The sequence below is a fragment of the Balaenoptera physalus genome (assembly GCF_965194825.1).
Source record: "Balaenoptera physalus genome assembly, chromosome: 17".
Taxonomy (NCBI): domain Eukaryota; kingdom Metazoa; phylum Chordata; class Mammalia; order Artiodactyla; family Balaenopteridae; genus Balaenoptera; species Balaenoptera physalus.
The window spans coordinates 66,336,931-66,357,631 of record NC_138895.1 but is presented as its reverse complement, the minus strand read 5'-3'; the positions used below and the strand labels follow the sequence as shown (position 1 = coordinate 66,357,631).

The window sequence follows — 20,701 nt, the reverse complement described above, 5'->3', positions numbered from 1 at the left end:
GTGGAGGAGAGACTGGAGGGGGAATTCATGGTTCAAGTCTATTGTAAGAATTCAGGAGGTGCCTATCCAGGTACCAGTGGAGACAGAGAGCGGGAGAAAAATTCCAGAGAGACTTTCTGATACACTTGAACACACTTGGTGACCAAGTGAATGTAGCAAGTGGGGAGAATAGGAGGGTAAAAAATATTCCTTGTCTGCCTGGATAAAATACTATTAACCAAGAGAAAAAAATATAAGGGGAGGAGCAGACTGGGGCAGGGGTTGAGTTTATTTGGGGGTAAGTTCAGTATGAGATATATACAACACATTGAGAGAGATTTTACTAGGCATTTGGACGTATGAGTCTGGAGCTCAGGAGAGAGAATTCTAGAATGATGCTACATATTCAGGGAATTCCCCACCCTTTGAGTGTGGTTGATTTAGAGATTCACACCTAATGAATAGAAAAGAATGGGAGTGATAGAGATGACTTGAGGACTAGGTTATAAAAGGCACTGTGGAGACTTCCCTGGCTGTCCAGTGGTTAAGACTCAGTACTTCCACTGCAGGGGGCACAGGTTCAATCCCTGGTTGGGGAACTAAGATCCTGCACGCCCGTGAGGTGGCCAAAAATAAATAAATAAATAAATAATGTAAATCTTAAATAAAAAAATAAAAGGCACTGTGGATTCCTGCTTGCTTTTTCTTCTGTTTCACTAGTTCTTGGGGGAAGCCAGTTGCCATGTGATGAGGACATTCACCTATAAAGAGATCCACATGGAAAAGAAGTAAATCCTCTGCCATCAGACAGCAAGGAACTGAAGCCTTCTGTCAACAGCCACACTAGTGAGACTGAAGAGGATCTTTCAGCCCCAATCAAACTTTGACATGATTGCAGCCCTGTTCAACATCTTGACTGCAAGCTCATGAAAGACCCTGAGACAGAACCCCCAGCTAAGCTGCCCCTGAATTCCTGATCCACAGAAACTGTGCAGTAATAAATATGTATTGTTTTAAGCTACTAGGTTTGGGGATAATGTGTTATGCGCAATAGATAACCAACACAGAAGGCCACACACGGGTACTGATCTCAGGTGGCCTCAGCCTTGCAGTGGCTTAAAACAGGCTTTCAGTTCCTGGCCAGCGACTGAGGTCAGGTCGTGGCGGTGAGAGCACCAAACCCTAGCCACTAGACCACTGGTCATTGACAAGACCCTGGCTCTTCGGCTTTGCAGAAAAAGAATTCCCACAAAGATGGAAAGTAGTGAAGCAAGTAAAGTGTTTATTAGCAGGAAAACAGAGTACAGTACATGTGGATAGACACACGGGCGGCTCAGAGCGAGTGAGTCGTGCCCTCATGGCAGTTTGCATCACTTTTACGGGGCATTTCTTCTGGGTTTCCTTTGGCCAATCATTTTGATTTGCCTGGTTCAGAGTCCGTATTTGGTTTATCTCAGGATCCTCCCATGTGTGCGTGCACATCTCTTAGCCAAGACGGATTCTACCAAAGAGGCCTATGGGTAGCTAGCGTCACTTACTAGGGGGTGGTACCTCCTCCCTTTTTGACCTCCAAGGAGCTTTTCTGTGCACGTGTAGTCGGGGAGGTCTCTGACTTCGAGAATGAAAAATATGTGGTCTCTTATCTTCTATTTGAGCAGGGCCCAGCCTCCTCTCTCTATTGTCCTGCTATTTTCATCTTGGAATGTCGGTCCTCAGAGAACAAATTCCAACTGTTTGCCTCGGGGGCCAATCTGTCTCCTGCCTCAGTACAAGGAGGATGGCATTCCTGGCTCGGCAGCTGCTTCTCTGCTATGACTCAGTTGCTATGGAGGGGAGAATGGATTTCAGTAGAAAGCAAGTTATCTTCTCCACCCTATGGTAATTAGTTTGGATTTTGTTAAGAATACCATGGGAAGCTGATACGTGGACAGAGGAATGGACTATTCAATTGCTTTGTTATGAAAACATAGAGCAAGGTTAGAGAGGAAATGGGAAGATGAGTTAGAAAGCTTTTGAAGTAGTTCAGGCAGGAGCTGTTTTTGTTGGGAACCAGGGTGAAGGCAATGGGGAGACAGATTTGGGGACACTCAAACTGGATTTTGGAAATAGTAACAATAAGAGAACAAAAGAAAGGATTAAAAATTTTCACCATTCTCAGAAAGTGTCCTAGGCAAAGAGAAGAGACCAAAGGATGAAGCCAAATAAGACAAAGACTTTTGGAAGACAGTGTGTGAAATGGTTTAAGGCAAATGGGAAAGACCTTGGCCCAGAGTGATTCTCAAATCTCCCCACAGACCTCCGTGGTTGTTTTGATCTGAGTGGTCTGCTGGGTGTGCTTAAAGCAATCAGTTGTAGCAGATGTAATGCAAATTTGCATCCCCAGAGCCAAACCAAAGGCTGGAACCTAAGTGAGGACGAAAGCTGCTATATTTGATCCAGGTTTCAACATGACATGTATTGTCTCATTTAATTCTCACTGCAACCCATGAGAGAGGTCTATCATGAGTCTTCTTTCAGAGAAGTAAACTGAGGCTCAGAGAGAATAAGGAACTTGACGAAGATCACAAAGCTTGTAAGTGGCAGAGTAGGATTTGAACCCATGTATGTCTAACACCAAATTTCTCACTCTTAACCCTTAAGCTCTGTTACTGTATACAGCAGGTGCTCAATTAATGTTGAACAAATGAATGAATGAGTCAAGGGATTACAATTTTGGCCCCTCTCTCTACCTCTGCTTAGAACTCAGCACCTCTGACACTTCCCAGCTGGCCAGCTTTGGGAACTTCCAAAGACAGCTCCCTTGGGTGTTATGTTGGCCTTCTTAGGAGGGAGGTTGACAATGACAATGGAAAACCTACCCCAAGCAATTTTATGGACAAGTATAGACTTAGGAAAATGAAACAGACACAAAGAATATAGAGGATTTGCACATGGTGTCAGTAGCTAACAGCCTGGATGTGAGGATATATGAACTTTTACTTCATCGGATTCTCAAAACGCTTAAGGGGGAGATTTGGGGGGACAGTGAGGGATTCAGCAGATGTAGAGGTCAAGAACAAAAACTTTGATTTTTAGATGTAAAGGTCACTTAATTTGTATTTGCAGACAAGAAGGATCTGGTGACTTTGAGTTACAGCAGTGCTGGATCCCGGGAGTAATTTGTGCAGAACTGATAAGCCATTGATCTGAAAAAACCTGAGTAGATGTCAATACAGAAGCTTAGAGTTGCAAGGACTCTTAGAGGTCATATACTTTAGCCCTCGGGCTTAAATGTGAACACATCTTGGTAGAAATGTCAGTCATTTTCCTCACACTGGCCTCAGAATAATAAAAACTTATATTCTATGTTTACTTAAAAATTCAGCTTTCCTACAGAATGGAAACGTTTTATGAACATTTCTCACACATTTATCTGATACTAACTGGAATTTGAGGTCAGAGACTCAGTCTATAGACAGTGGCCTAATATTTTGGAAACATAACAGTAATATAATAATAATATTTATGATAACAATTTCATAATTTGATTATGAAATAATCACATATTGATGTTATTATCATAACATCAAATACTGCTTTCAGTAAGGTCTTTCGAATCTAAAAGATCGCCTACTGGGAATCTAATGAAGCAACGTATGTGTAAGTACATTATAAATCATTGTGGACTTCACAAGTTAATGATATTTTTCAATGATTCTTAGATATATTGCTGGTGATTTCTTTATTAATAGCAGAATAGTTTACCTACTCCCCCCCAAAAAGATCGCCTAATTTATTATTATCATTCTGAAGCAACAGAATTAGGTGATCTTTCAAATTCAAAAGACCTTATTGAAAACAGTATTTCTTGTGTTTACACACACTGTCTCATTCAGTCCTCATGGAAAGATGGTGGGCTAGGTATTATGATCTGCATTTTGTGTGTGAAGGTACAGAGACCCAAAGACTTCAAGGAACTTGTTCAAAGTAGCACAGACGATAAATGGAAGAGCTGGAACTAGAACCTATGGTCTATTGAGCTTGTGCCAACATTCATTCCACGTTCACTTAATATTACTTCAATTTCAGATTTTCCTCAGGGAATCAGCGCTTTCCCGCACATCATTCATGGGTTGCCTTGGATTGAGTCCACCACAGCCTCAACGCCCTCTCCAATCCAGCCAGCGTTGGTGCCGTCCACAGGTCCTGTTGTATTACCCAACTCCATGGACTATATGTCCATCTCCTCCTCTTCCTTCTTCCCCCCTCCTCACATTCATTAGGATAAGAAAGTTTAAGCAATGAGAGAAGTTCTGCAAGATCCCATCATCCCATCTATCCATCTACCTGAATCTGTGCTTATTTTCTCTGCCTTGCCTCCCGTTATTATGGAAAAAATACCTATATGTATATCTAACACCAATTTTTCTGTTTGTGCCTTAGAACCCATGGCTCCAGCAATTCTCTTCTCTCCACCCCTTGACTAAGACAAATTTTTTTTTTCCTTTTTGCCTAGATCATTTCCATCACTACACAAAAATTCTATAACACCCACCATATTAAAAACCAAACAAAAAGCCTCTTTACCCTATATCATTCTCTTTATTTTATTGCAAATGCCTTGAAATGTTATCTGGAGTCACTCTCTCTAATTCATATCCATCCACTCTCTGTTGAACCCAAGCCATTCAGGCAATCACCCATCACACCCATGAAACTGCTCTTGTCAATATTTCCGTGACTAGGATGACGGCACGTCTCTCTTTGTACAGATAGTCCAGGCCTCTGCCTGTTCTCCAGGAGTGCTTTTTCACTCTCAAAGTGTCTTGGTTTGGATGGTAAATTATATGTTCACATTGTTTATGATCTCCACATTGATAAATCCAACAAAATCCAGCTAAATGAGTTCTCAGTGCTCATGGTACTGGAGCTACTAGTATTTAACACATCTTATCACATCTTTCTTTCTTCACTTGTCTTCCAGGATCTCACATTCTGGTTCTCCTATTATCTTTCTAGCAGCTTCTCAGTTTTTTCACCTTGTTCCTCCTCATCTCCCCAAGTAGTGAGGGTTGCAGTGCCCGAGGGCTCAATCAATTGAATTCTCTTCTTCTCTACCCCAGCTGTATTCATTCCCTTGTTAATCTCTGGTCTCATGACTTTAAATACCATTCATTTAGTAATTATACCTACATTTAAAGCTTTATCCTAAAATTTACCCTTGAAGTATAGACTCATGTACCCAACTATCTGTCTAATAGCATCCCAATCATAACATATTTAAAAGTGAACACTTGACATCTCCCACAGGAAAATTTTGCTCTTACTCCAGTCCTCCCCATCATAAGTACCAACTACAGTTTGTAGGAAGCAAACACCTTGATATTATCTTTGACCTTCAGTTGCTCTTACATCCAGTGTGTCATCAGATCCTGTTTGTTCTAACAACAAGTCTTATACTTCTCACCATCCCCACCATTTCCACAGGTATCTCTCACCTGGATGATTGCAGTATCCTCATAATAGACCATCCTACTTCCATCTTTGCTTCCATAGGCTATATTCTCAATAGAGTAGTCAAAGCAATCCTTTTCACAAATAAGTCACATTATATGTCACTCTTCTGTTCAAAATCCTTTAATATCATATCCCACTCAATATAAAATCCAAATTCCATGTAGTGACCACAGGCCTGCCATCATCCTGCTCCATTTACCTTTCTGATGTTCTCGCCTCCTTTTCTTCCCATTGTTCACTGTGCCCCAGGCACACGGGCACCCTTGTGATCTCTCCTGCCCCAGGGTCTTTCTTTTTTTTTTTTTAATCAATTTTTACTGGAGTATAGTTGCTTTACGTGCCCCAGGGTTTTAACACTTGCTGTTTCCACTACTTGGATTACTTTCACTGTCCCCATGAGTTACTCCTTCACCTTCTCTTTGAAGTTTTCCTTACCATCCTTTCTCCAAAGGCAGTTCCCTTCCTTCTTGTATTAGTTTCTTAGAGCTGCTGGAACAAAGCACTGCAAGCTGTGTGGCTGAAAACAACAGAAGTTTACTCTCTCACAGTTCTGGAGCCTAGATGTCTGAAATCAAGTTGCCTTCAGGGTCACGCTCCCTCTGAAAGTCTGGGTAGAATCCTGTCTTGCTTCTTCTTAGCTCTGGTTGTGGTCAGCAATCCTTAGCATTCTTTGGTTTGCAGCTGCCTCATTCCAACCTCTTCCTCTGTTGCACTTGGGGGCCTCCCGGTGTGTCTCAGTCTTCACATGGCATTTCCCCTTCTTACAAGGACATCAGTCATATTGGATTAGGACTCACCCTAATGACTTCATCTTAACTTGGTTATATCTACAAAGACCCTATTTCCAAATAAGATCACATTCACAAGGACCAGGTTAGGACTTCAACATATCTTTCTGGGGGACACAGTTCAACCTGTAACATTTCCTTGACTCAATATTTCCTGTCCTGGTTCCCACTTTGAAATTTTCACATAGCACTTATTATTGTTTGGCTCATAGGACACTTTATTTATATGTTATATTACTGACTGTAAATATAAGCTCTATATGGCAGGGATTTTTAACTGTCTTGTACCTTGTTGTTACGCTGGTATTTAGAACAGCGCATGGAACATAGTACACACACAATACATAGTTGTTATATAAATGTTATTGACTGAATGTCGATTCTTCCAAGTCTCTGGAAATTCGGGAGAATGAAGGGGCATTTGCATGTGTAGCTTGAAAGAGCGTATAGATTCTATTTTCTTTTGCAGAGGTTGGCAAGCTATTGCCTGTGGGACACATCTGGTCTGCTGCTTCCTTTTGTAAATAAAATTTTATTGCAATACAGATATGCTCATTTGTTTATCTATTGTCTAATGCCGCTTTCATGCTATAATGGCAGAGTTGAGAAGTTGCAACAGAGACCAAATGGCCCACAAAGTTTAAAATGTTTGCTGTTTGCTCCTTTACAGAAAAAGTAAGTGTTCCAACCCTTGTTCTTCTCTGTTTTCATAATTTTAACTGTGGATATTGCTGATCATTAACAGGGGATCAGATTTAAAGATTAATAAACATTCTCAAGTGAAAATAAAAGGAAGCAGGAGGTGGTTTTCTGCAGCTCAGTTCATTTAGACCACTGGGTGTCTCTCTTCCCTAAACTTTAAAAGTAAATGTTGACTTAGACATCAGCCAACTTGGGGCTGTGACATACCAGACAAATATTGACAGTTGCTAAGGCAACTGGGATAAAGTATTGGTCAAAGGATAATATAGGCGCCAATTGTGCCTGCCATGTTTCTCACATAGGGAAGAGACAGAACATGAATGAAAAATATATTTCACGAACTCTCTTCAACCGTGGCTTAAGAACAACTCACAGATGATGTTTATCTTAATTCCTCTTTCAGTTTCTCTGGAAATTAACACTTTGAGGGTCCTTAAGTCAGCTAAAATATGTCACAAGAGGGAAATCTCTTTGGTTATCAATTCTTTTTTCCAGTTATCCCTGGAGTTTACTGTTCCAAATTGTGTTCGAATGGGCAGCCATAAGGCCACACATATTTTTCTGGCATGCCTATCTTGTCACCAAAGTGGTGTCTGCAACATCTCTTTTCAGAGATTTCTTATTAGTCAACGTTGGAATAATTGCCCTGCCATTTTCTTTGCCTCCTGAAACATGGTAGGAGAGAGTATTTAATCTGTGGTTAAACTCGAGCTTTTTCCACTGATTAAACTTAAGCTTTTGCCATTATGCTAGTGCAAGGCTTCTTCACAGTGGTGTCATTGGCAACTTGGGCTGGATAATTCCTTGTTGTAAGGGCTGTGTTGTGCATTGTAGGATGTTTAGAAGTATCCCTTGCCTCTATCCATTAGATGCCAGTAGCGGTTCCCCAGCTGTCAAGATCAAAAATGTCTTCAGATATTACCAAACATCCATTGGGGAACAAAATCATCCCAGCTAAAAACATTGTGCTAGTAAATCCAACCATATCTTCCTTAGATTATCCTTAAAGCATCCTCAAGTAGAGCTGAAGTTTCAAAACACAGTGCAAGAAATGGTAGAAATCTTAGATCATCCAAACTGCAAAGGAGAACCTCAGTTTTTCACAAAGTTAAAAAATACAGAAATTAAAACATTGATGATAAGCCAGAGAGATCAATCAACAAGAAAAGAACTTCTTTCGTTCAGTGAGATACAAGATAAGGTCTCAAAAAAAAAAAAAAAAAAGCTCTCCCAGAAGAAATTTTGAGGTCCCTTTCTTTCTGGAATGTATAGAAGTCCTGCTATTGTGAACTCTTGGACAGTGAGAAGTCATTCAGGATGGGCTTTGATTATGGCCTTGCTCTCCTGTCCTTAAAGCCTTTCCAGTGACTGAGTTTGGCTCTCTGCGTTTGGAGCAGCTGGGACTGATTACGGCATGGCATCTAGGAAACTTGTACATCTGACATTTGTCTTCTAGAAAACCATCGGCCTCTCCACAACTCCTAGGAACTGCCTAGTCTTTCAGTCCCTCCTTGAAAGCTGGGTAATCCCATTTCCCACTGGACAGGAGGGGCTGGGTGAGGTCATTATGACCATTCATAAGCAACATGTTGGGCTGTAACTCCCAAAAGAGCTTGAAATATTGATTTTATGCATGTCATGCTAAAGATTGAACAGTTGTAATCCTGCTTTGTATATTACTTCTTGAAGATTTAAAACAAGATGGCTTTGCCACCAACATAGCTGACGTATTTTAATTAATCTTTGTGAAAAGAGTTTGACATGTTTAGATGAGCTCATCCAAATAGAATGTTATCCTTCTCTGATATAGAATACATTGGAATGAAGCATGATTTATGAAGAATAGAAATCTCGCCCTCATTTTTTTTCATTTTTTCTTGGGTAGGTCTGTCATCTGCATAATGAGTTATGATTTATAAAGTCTATAAAAGTGTGTCTTATAGCATATTTTGCTATGCCTTGCAATACGGAGAAATAGGAAACTCCCAGTCTATGATGACGGGGTGATGTACACTTAGTGAAGATTGTCTTCTCCAAGTTCTCTAATGGATACTGCTTAAGAACTATCTAGAAAAGACTGAAAGCCACAAAACCTGCGGGATGCTTTACTATTCCCTTGGAAAAGTTAGGCAATTAAAGGCTTACATCATTTGTGGGAAACATGACTGATGGTTCAAATGAACTTATTACACGTTATTTCATTTGAGTTTATAGAGTGCATATTTTTCTCCCAAATGCCAGACTCATTAATGCAAATGTGAGAGTGCTAGCACTCTAAGGGAACTTCACAAGTAAAATGGGCAACAACCCAGTACCTCAGTGGGTAGTTATGAGTATTGAACGAGATAATGTGTGTAAGGTTATTTGGAATGGAAATCAATCTAATTAGAACTGGAGCTACCCCATTAAGATGCTGGAGTATAAATTGGACCTAAGAAAGAGTCAAAGGCTCCTCCTTTAACAATTCTAGGGTCATTGTTTCCACAAAGGGTGAGGTTAAAGCCATGCTGAAAGGAGACGTACCATTTTTCATGATATCAGAATACACCTGTTGTTTTTTGGTTTTGATTTGTTTTGTTTTTGAGGCAAAATCAGTCCTTGCCCCCAAGGTACTCTCCTTCTTCAGGTAAATTCATGAGGACATCGGTGGAACCCCTTGATGATGGAAGATGAAACTCAGAACATTCATTTTTTGCCTCATTCACAGGACTCTGATCCCGCCCTGTCCTCATAAGTCAAAAAGGAAAAAGTAGAGGAGAGCCTTCGTTAGCCTCAGGCTAATATCTCAGGCACTTGAGTTTGTCAAAGTTAAGTAGAGATGGAGGTACTTTATTGGGAAGGGGTAGAATTAGCTGAGAGATCAGATTGGGTGTTGGAGTAGAGGATTTGAGAGAGAGCTGTGAAAAAATAAAAAAGAGAATTCTAAGGAAATATAGAGAATTCATTTGGAGCACACTTCTTTCAGGAATTTCCTGTGCTAGTGAGGCACAAAGGAATGCATAAGTTGGACAAAGTTCATCTTTCCTCCTATTACCCTGTACTGTTGTTTTGAGATCTACCCTACCTATCCCTTTATATGCTCCCATAATAGTCCAGTAGATATTTGGCATGAGGAAGAGAGGTAAGGTGGCTCTCAGGAAAGAGAAGGTATTAGTCTCCCACTCACCTTGTGGACTCTTGTGGTGATATAATTGGGAGAACAGATTTCTCCTATCTTATCCCTTACCCCACTGTAGATGACCAAATAAAGCTATTACAATTATTGGGATGATGGCAGCAGGTCAGAGACCCAGAGCCTGGAAATAGCAGCAGAACTGTTCCTACCAGGCTGGAGAGAAAATAAAATTGAATTATGTACCCTCCATAAGCTAGCAATGAATATCTTCTGTGGTAGAAAAGAAGGATCTTGCAGTGTGAGTTTCATAAGTGCTCAGAAAATGTTAGATGAATTATTTCTCACATAATGATGTACCATGTCTTCATGGAATTAAATTTGGAGATTCCAGACATCAAAATTGTGGGGTTTTTTGCATATCACCTTCATGAGAATACCCTTATGTACTCTGCTGACTTAGTAAATATTGTCTTATTAAGTTGAATCAGGATTGAGAGAGGCATTGTCCATGGAACCCTTCACCTTCTTATCACCACAAAGAATACATACAACAGGGGTTACATTCAAAAACTTTTGAAAACTGAAAAGACAACCTACGGAATAGGAGAAAATAATTGCAAATGATGTGACTGACAAGGGCTTAATTTCCAAAATGTACAAACAGCTCATACAGCTCAATATCAAAAAAAAAACAAACAACCCAATCGAAAAATGGGCAGAAGATCTAAATAGACATTTCTTCAAAGAAGACATACAGATGGCCAATAGGCACATGAAAAGATGCTCAGCATCACTAATTATTAGAGAAATGCAAATCAAAACTACATTGAGGTATCACCTCACACCAGTCAGAATGGCCATCATCAAGAAGTCTACAAACAATAAATGCTGGAGAGGGTGTGGAGCAAAGGGAACACTCCTACACTGCTGGTGGGGATATAAATGGATACAGCCACTATGGAGAACAGTAAGGAGGTTCCTTAAAAAATTAAAAATAGAGTTACCATGTGATCCAGCAATCCTGCTCCTGGGCATATATCCAAAAAGGATGAAAACTCTAATTTGAAAAGATACATGCACCCCAATGTTCATAACAGCACAATTTACAATAGCCAAGACATGGAAGCAAGCTAAGTGTCCATCGACAGATGAATGGATAAAGAAGATGTGGTATATATCTATAACGGAATTAGCCATAAAAAAGAATGAAATAATGCCATTTGCAACAACATGGATGGACTTAGAGATTATCATACTAAGTGAAGTAATTCAAACAAAGACAAATATCACATATCACTTATATGCAGAATCTTAAAAATGATAAAAATGAACTTATTTACAAAACAGAAACAGACTCACAGACATAGAAAATAAACTTATGGTTACCAAAGGGGAAGGTGGGGGGGAAGGATAAATTAGGAGTTGGGGTTAACAGATACACACTACTATACATAAAACAGAAGAACAACAATGTCCTACTGTGTAGCACAGGGAACTATATTCAATATCTTGTAATAACCTATAATGAAAAAGAATCTATATCAGTATCTATATATCTGACTCACTCTGCTGTACACCAGAAACTAACATAACATTGTAAATCAACTATACTTCAGTAAAAAATATCTGATATCATCTTCTGCAAAACACAGAAACATATCCAAACCCAAGATAACAGTCTTATCTGCCAGTGGTCATTTATACTTTTAGCTAAATGACTCATATTGCTTCATCATTTTTGCATATGGTCAAAGTTTTAAAAAGTTGGCTATAATATTTCCTCCTCAGTTTACAGCACACTGAAGCTTTATAGAAAAGTGTCTACACGGTGACAAACATTGACTTTTCCTGCTCATTGCTGCATTAATCATCCAGAGAGTTGGAACTAGTATGCCAAATAGGCTTTTTCAAATGTCAAGCATCTGGATGAGGAAAAATTTGAATTTATATTCAAAGGTCTTAAAGTGTAGACAGCTAATGACCCCTATTAGTAACTTATTTCAAATGGGCATTTGGAATTTACCTACTACTTTTACACACATTTTCCCCCCTAGAGTTGAAGGAGAGTACTACACTCCTTAAGCCATTGTGGGCTTAATCCTGCACGAAACTGGGGGTCTGGTGACAAAGAAAGACCTATAATGTACAATGGTATTAGAGTGATTTGTTATTCAGGCAAGGACAAAGAAAATAAACAGCGTCAATTAAAATTGTGCTGGTTTTAAGTCTAACAGTTGAATTTTAAGTCTAACTATACAATTCCTATACTTTTGATGGACAGCTTGGGAGATAGAGGGCCAACCTAGCTGGCCAGGCTCACAAAGATGAAAGGGGAAAGTTTAGAGAGAGTATGGCTGGAGAACGTACATCATAAATTGGGCCAGGTTAAGGCTAGGAACAAGAATCAATAGAAACAATGCAGACAGAGGCATAGAATTAATAGGAGGGTTGCTGAGAACCAGGGAAGGGAGCGTGGAGCAATTGCTGTGGACAGGTGTGAACTCTGGACAAATTCCTGAGATGATAATTCATGGACCTTTCCAGACTTTTAGCATAAATTTTGCAAAGGTAAAACTTTTACTTAAAGGGTCAGGGAATGATAGTCATAAAGTGCCAGTTCTCATTTGTTTATCTATTCATCAATTAATACCTTTATCTAACCATCTAATATCCCTCCATCTAATGATCCTTCCATTCTTTCATCATTTTATCCTTTTATTTTTATATGGCATTTACTGAGTACCCATTTTGTGAGAAATTATTGTTTAACACTTTGTAAAGGAGTGAAGAGAGTTGAACACAGTCCATAAGGTATTATCTATGACCTGTAATAATGGCTGTGATAATTTCAGGTTGATGGATAAAGGATCTTTCTTAGTTGTGCTCATATAGGGATTTCTCCTGTGTTTGTTTTCCACCAACTAAACTTGATAAGGGCAGTTCAACTGTTTAACCTAGAAAAGAGGGCATCAGTGGGCACATGGAGCAAATGTTACAACTCAGTGTCATGCTAGTGGGCCAATGGATTGGGGAGTGCCTGCACTTTCCAAAAATCTTTGAAGAAAAGAAAGCAAGAAATTGACAAGTTGGAGAGAGAGAGTCAAGGAGAAGGCAAACTGAAATCTTGGAAACAAAGTAACACCTTTAATACTACTTCAGGTGGTTCCCCCTGAGCTGTGATGTATCAACTATCCTTTAAAACTGAATCATGTAACTAGACAGGGAATCTGAAATAGCCAAGAACATGTAAACAGGCTTTTATTATGTAGAAGTCACAAATCCTGAGTAATTTAAAATTTGACCAAATGCCTATGAAAGGTCTAGATAACCAATAAAAGGACATTTGCTCTGGGCTTAATGGCCATATAAAAAAAGTCACATACACCTAGTTAACCAGGGTGGGGATGAGGGGTCTTGGCTGTTACTGTTTTTTCAGAGACTGTAGAGTTTAGGGAACACCGGAGTCAAACAATGCCATTTCTCCCCTCAGAAAACAACAAGGTACCTTCTCTGGACATTTTCAAAGTTATTCATCAAAGACGAGAAAGACACAGAACTAAAAGAGTAGTAGAAAAATCAGTGGCAGAAAAAAATTGGGGGCAATTTATAAGATTTGAGGGTCTTGTAAATCCACATTTAAGTTATATAGGATTGAAGGGATGTGTACATCAATACAAAGTGTTGGGAGAAAAATATGCCCACTAAAAGGCAGGGCTTTGTGTCTTTAAGGAAGGTCATAGAAAATAATACTTGAACTTTACTTTTGTCCCAAGGTTGAAAAATCTATACTGCATTAACCATTCCAGTGTGGTATGAAGTTCAACACTTTTGTTTAAGAATCTGTGTTCAACATTGTAAGAATTTAACTGTATGACCAACCTAATAGGACAAAAGGTGTGTGGTCAGGCCTTAGACAATCTCAAGCTTTAATCAAATAAAAGTATTAATTAATTAATACATTTTTCTTGGATAAATAATATAGGTTAATTTTTTTAAATGTTAGTAGGCTCTATACATTGAATGGTCATTAACTAGTTAGTAACTTGGGTCATAAACAAATTGTTTAAACGAAACGACCCATTTCAAAAAATGTTCTGACCAATTCAATGAATCTGTCTACAAAGCTTTGCATTTATAGCTACACCTTGGTATCTTATTTCAACCCGACAAATCAAGTGGTCCCATAAAAAAGTCAAATTCTTTGATTAGTAGGATCTAGTTTTAACAGCTGGTTTCCTGTTTGATTTTTTTTTTTTTTAATCTCTCTACCAGGTTGGGGGATGTATAGACACAGTTTTAATTAATATCTTCATTGCTTATTTCATCACCACAGTGCCTAGAGAGACCAGAATAAATCTAAAGGCTATGGTGGTTATTTCCCAATCCAGAAAAACATAATTGCTTCTATTGCAATGAGTTCAACCTTTAGAATGCTCATTATAATAAAAGAGAAAAGGAGGTGGAAGGGCACTGAAGCTCTTGGGAAATGATGGTAAGTGATGCTACAAGGAGTCTGGTCTCTACAGCCAGGTGCCCCTGAGTTTGAATCCTTACCAGTCTCATCTGTAAAATAGGGTAACATCGCTCATCTTTTAGGGTTGTTGTGAGGAAAAATAAGGTTATAAAGATGAAATTTATGAGTGCATGGCCCATAGTACGTACTCTGTAAGTATCAAGATGGATGGGACCACAGGAGCTGCTGAATTCAACATCTTCGTTTTGTGGGCATAGAAGTCCAGAAGCCAAGCAATGAGGACATGCTTGGTTTTCTGACTCCAAGTTCAGTGTTTTCCAATATGTTCTGCTACTATATTTTTGTCTTGGTTGAAGAGGCATGGTGGGGATTTGATAGCATCTTGTAGTGGTATCTTGAATGATAGACAAGATTTCAAAAGGTGAAGCTAATGGGAGGAGGACATTCCAGGTACGTAATATAGCAACAAGAAGGGTATGGGCACAATAGAACTTGAGCCATTCTGCCCAAGAGAAAAAGAGCATCCCATGATCCCTCTGAGTAAACCAATGAACATAGGCTTGGGGGCTAAATCATTCTCTTAGTGAATGAGGACTCACGGGGAGACCTCTGAAACCCCTATCTCTCTATGTACTTCTGAAATCTTCCAGGTATATGTTTAGTAGGCACTCCTCTTTTTCACGGTCACTGCAAAGGGACCTCTGTAAGTAGCTCATCTTCAGATGAGATATTGACATCTAAGGTGGTTCCAGATGAGGAGCTGGCTTATATAAGAACAGAGGTCTGAACTGTTTCTGACTCAGGTATAGGGAGCTTATTTTCTCTGGATCTTCTTTGGGATTTAGGGAGTCCCCAAAAGTGGGGCTGAGCTAGGGAGCCCCCTCCCATGAGAATAGTTAAAATAGTGAGCAGAAGAGGAAAGGCTAAAAAGGGTAAATAGTTTAGTCTGAGGAATCGAGGTCTAAGGAAAAACTCAAACAACCCACCAGACTCTAAGCTTCATGAGGGTAAGGACTATATTTGTCTTGTTCATTGTTTTGTTCCCAGTGACTGCACATGACTTGGAATATGGTAGGTGATCAGTACATATTTGTTGAATTCCTTAATTAATGAATGCACAAAAGAAGCAACACTTGCCTTAATCTCAGTGACCGGTGAGAAGCTCAGGACCATGTTCCTAACAGCTCTTGGTCTCAGAGTTGTTACCCAAAGCCAATGACTTTTCTTGGCAAAGAACTGCATGTACTCACAACGCCTCCTGTTAGAGAAATTCCTTAGGTGATCACCAGTGTCCAGAGCACAAATCCTTCAGGGTTTAGTAGCAGCTTATTCAACCATTTGACTTTCTTGAGGATCAACTACTTGCTTCTCCAATGTAAGTACACATAACCCAGGATACAGACAGCAAGGCAGAGGGATTAAATGCACAAATTCTAGATGCAGAATGTGAGGATTTGGATCCAGGCTTTACTACATAATAGATTTATGATCCTGTGCAAGCTGTTTGTCTTCCTACAGCATTGTTTTCCTCATCTGTAATTTTGAGATATAATAGTACCAACCACATAGGTTTTTTTATATGGACTGAAGTGAATGAGGCAAACTCTGTAAAACACTTTGCATGTTGCCTGGTACCTAATAAGCTTGATAAATGTTAGTTCTTTCTCTTCTCCACCATCTTCTCCTTCTTTATCTTCTTCCTAAATGTTAAATATTCTAAAAGAAACATTTAATAACATTTTTGTACTTCTGAAAGTGGGACTTTTGTACTTATAATTGATGGTGTGTCCTAGGTCAACTGGAAGAATTTTTTATTTCTTTTTGATGTATAAATTAATAGTACCTCTTACGACTGATGGCTCCTAAAATGAGATAGAATTTGGAATTGTACTTATTACTGCTAATCTGACTATGTGAAATATGCAAGGAAATATGAGAGGCTTCAGTGTAAACACCATTCTGGAGCATCAATTTTACTTAAAGATTTAGGTGGGAAAAGTTGAATAAGCTAGCCAATCAGAAATTTTAAATGTTATTTTTATATTTAAACAAACATGGATGGATTAAAAAGAAGTCAAGATTTACCTGAATTTTTAAGAGAAAAATGTGGCATGCCATAGAAATTTTGGCTTGGAACACTAGATTTCTGTTGTAGTTGTTTATTATGCTCTGCTGTTTAGAGTAAGGTATGGAAAAGTTTGAGAAGCACGGTGTGAAGCAGTGGCAGGAAAACCAAACAACGTCCCTGCCCTCATGGAGCATAGAGTCTAATGGGAGAAAAACATGAAAACAAATAACAGATGTAGGGTATTTTAGCATTTATGATAGAATTACTACCAGGAGCATTTAGGCACAAAGGAGGGAGTGACCAGTTCTGTTAGGGGCTTAAGGGTGCAATTGAGAAGACTTCTTAGAGAAGGTGACCTTGAAGTATATTTTTGAATGAGGATATGCAGTTTGGAGAGAAGACAGGGCACACTCAACAGGACCCTTGTCATTTTTATCTTTTTTCCTGGGTACTGAGGTGCTCTGTAGTATTGGGGAAGATTCTCACTGTTGAACTTGCAGAGGAACTAGAACTTGCATGTACTGGGATCTTCTCTGGCAAGGTCTTCCAAGGATCTTGTGGGTGGCCTTGCTTTAGCAGGATAAGTTTGGGTCAGCGTGGAGCATATTGATCTTTATTTAACCCAAGCTAAGAACTTTATAACCTCTTCCAGACTTCTGAATCTATGCTACAAACAGATCTTGCTTCTCTGATTTTGCTAATAAAATATAAGTCCAAGCAACATCCTCTTCTTGGATTATAAAACATTTATTTCCAAGCACCTTCCAGCCCAACAGTACCGGTTGGCTGTTCATTCTGTGAAATTCTGCCATTTGCATGGAACTGCATATTCTTTTGTAGAGCTTCCTGGGTTAAAATTCAGACCTTCATTTTCTTGTCCTAAAGAGAAAGACACACATCCTTTAGGAAGAATTGTACAGCATTGCCATCCTTACACTTTGCACCTTCTGATTATCCCCGGAACAGCTGGCTTAATGTAGCAGTAATTCACAGTCCTCAGCAGGTTGGCTGCAGAGAATTCTTCATTATTCAGAGTTCAGCAAGTACCAGCAGTGTTATTGAAGTGGTAATTGAATTTGGTGAACCCTCTGTGGTCAAGACAGCATAGCACTGCCTGCAAGAACCATGCGGTGTGGTTAAGATGAATATACTTCCAACAAAAATGAATCTTCAGACTAAGCTCGAAAGCACAGGGCCAAAAGGACATACTGTTTTGATGATTTGACTTGTGATGTTGAGCATTTTGGACTGAAACCCGTTCAGAAGCATGACAACGTGTACCTACAAGGAAGACCCTGGGAGAGAAGTCTAATACTGCCCCCAGAAATCTCCAGCAAAAGCTTTACTGATAATCTCATCAAGCACAGATAGGCATGTGACAAGTTTATTTCCTTGCTTAAAGATGTCCTTGCGGCATTGTTGAATTGAATCCTTGTGTGGTAAAAGAAAAGAAAAATCCTCCAATAATTTTCAGTGAAGCGTGCCTTATCACTAAACAGCAATTAAGTGCTTTCAAAATTTCACATTCACAGAATGATCTCAACAATCTCACTACTTTGCAATGCAGTTTCTAAAAGAGAACATTTATAGTTTGGGAAAACAGCACAAAAATGAAAATTGTTGGAATTGTTTTGGTTGCTGAAAATATACTTGGCCTCAGTGGCTGTGGCGCTGTAGAAAAGAAAGAACTTTGGCTCTGAGCTCAGGCAGACTCTGAGTTTGAATCCCAGCTCCTTCATTTACTGTGTCCTTAATAGGTCATTAACTTCTTTTAGTCACTTTGTCTTTTCCTGTAAAAATGAGGTCAGTAATGTCTGCCTCTGAACATGACATGCAAAGACTAAGGGGCAGTGCTTTTCTTTACTGGATACTTGTCATATTAACAGCTGTCATTTGCCAGCCTACTAGGTGCCTGGCATGGTCAAGTGCTTATGAACACGTATAATGTTACAACAATATGTAGTTGATACTTGGGGTGACCAGCTCATCCCAGTTTGCCTGGGACTGTCCTGATTTTACAACTGAAAGTCCTGAGTCTCAGGGACCATCTCAGTCCAGGACAAACTAGGGTGATTTACTACTCTCTCAATTTTATGGTTTCACCTTACAGGTGTGGAAACTGAGGCTCAGAGGGTGTATCCAAAATTTTCACTATCCCACAGCTGGGAAAGAATAGGTCCCATATGCAACCCAGGTTTGGATAACTCCCAAGCCTGCACTGTCTGCAGCCCTAAACTCTGCTTGGTAAGTATAGCTTTCCTTGCTGTATTACTAGAACGTTCTGGATTTAACAAATGTTTGTAGATCAGATCACATTTTTTCAACTGGCTGAAATTATAATTTCAGGAATGCATGTGTGTGTTTTTGCAGATGTTACAGAGTGGGGAGATCTCTAAGTGAGAGATAAAGAAAATCATAGTGATAGTGATACTGAAAAAGATAGTTTAAAAGCCTAACATCTATTTTGAAGAACATTTTATCTTTTGTCAATGCATAACTCATTGATTCATTCACTTATCCATCCGTCCATCCATTCATTCAATAGGTTTACAGTGAGGTCCTATTGTGTTCCAGGTACTGGGGCAGATACAAAGAAGACTAAGGTACTGGCCTCAAGATGCTCAGAGTAATGGGATTGTTAAAGAATAATTGTAAAATAACTAATGATGAAAAATCTGAAAGAGAAATTAAGGAAACACTCCCATTTACCATTGCAACAAAAAGAATAAAATACCTAGGAATAAACCTACCTAAGGAGACAAAGACCTGTATGCAGAAAACTATAAGACACTGATAAAAGAAATTAAAGATGATACAAACAGATGCAGAGATATACCATGCTCTTGGATTGGAAGAATCAACATTGTGAAAATGACTATACTACCCAAAGCAATCTACAGGTTCAATGTACTCCCTATCAAACTTCTGACTATACTACAAAGCTACAGTAATCAAGACAGTATGGTACTGGCACAAAAACAGAAATACAGATCAATGGAACAGGATAGAAAGCCCAGAGATAAACCCACGCACATATGGTCACCTTATCTTTGCTAAAGGAGGCAAGAATATACAATGGGGAAAAGACAGACTCTTCAATAAGTGGTGCTGGGAAAACTGGACAGCTACATGTAAAAGAATGAAATTAGAACACTCCCTAACACCATACACAAAAATAAACTCCAAATGGATTAAAGACCTAAATGTAAGTCCAGACACTATAAAATTCTTAGAGGAAAACATAGGCAGAACACTCTATGACATAAATCACAGCAAGATCCTTTTTGACCCACCTCCTAGAAAAATGGAAATAAAAACAAAAATAAACAAATGGGACCCAATGAAACTTAAAAGCTTTTGCACAGCAAAGGAAACCATAAACAAGATGAAAAGACAACCCTCAGAATGGGAGAAAATATTTGCAAACAAAGCAACTGACAAAGGATTAATCTCAAAAATTAACAAGCAGCTCATGCAGCTCAATATCAAAAAAACAAACAACTCAATCCAAAAATGGGCAGAAGACCTAAATAGACATTTCTCCAAAGAAGATATACAGATTGCCAACAGACACATGAAAGGATGTTCAGCATCACTAATCATTAGAGAAATGCAAATCAAAACTACAATGAGGTATCACCTCACACCAGTCACAATGGCCATCATCAAAAAAAATCTACAAACAATAAATGCTGGAGAGGGTGTGGAGAAAAGGGAACCCTCTTGCACTCTTGGTGGGAATGTAAATTGATACAGCCACTATGGAGAACAGTATGGAGGTTCCTTAACAAACTAAAAATAGAACTACTACCGTATGACCCAGCAATCCCACTACTGGGCATATACCCTGAGAAAACCATAATTCACAAAGAGGCATGTACCACAATGTTCACTGCAGCTCTATTTACAATAGCCAGGACATGGAAGCAACCTAAGTGTCCATCGACAGATGAATGGATAAAGAAGATATGGCACATATATGCAATGGAATATTACTCAGCCATAAAAAGAAACAAAATTGAGTTATTTGTAGTGAGGTGGATGAACTTAGAGTCTGTCATACAGAGTGAAATAAGTCA

At 39.1% G+C, this 20,701-nt stretch overlaps 1 long non-coding RNA gene across 1 annotated transcript in view; it reads left to right on the top strand.

Annotated features, from left to right (window-relative positions):
* LOC309646694 overlaps window positions 1–20,404 on the top strand; it is a 43,404-nt gene extending 23,000 nt beyond the window's left edge. Inside the window, exon 3 of the long non-coding RNA XR_014255533.1 lies at window positions 356–20,404. This is a non-coding gene — a long non-coding RNA (uncharacterized lncRNA). The remainder of the gene's footprint in view (window positions 1–355) is intronic.
* Window positions 20,405–20,701: the final 297 nt, after the last annotated feature.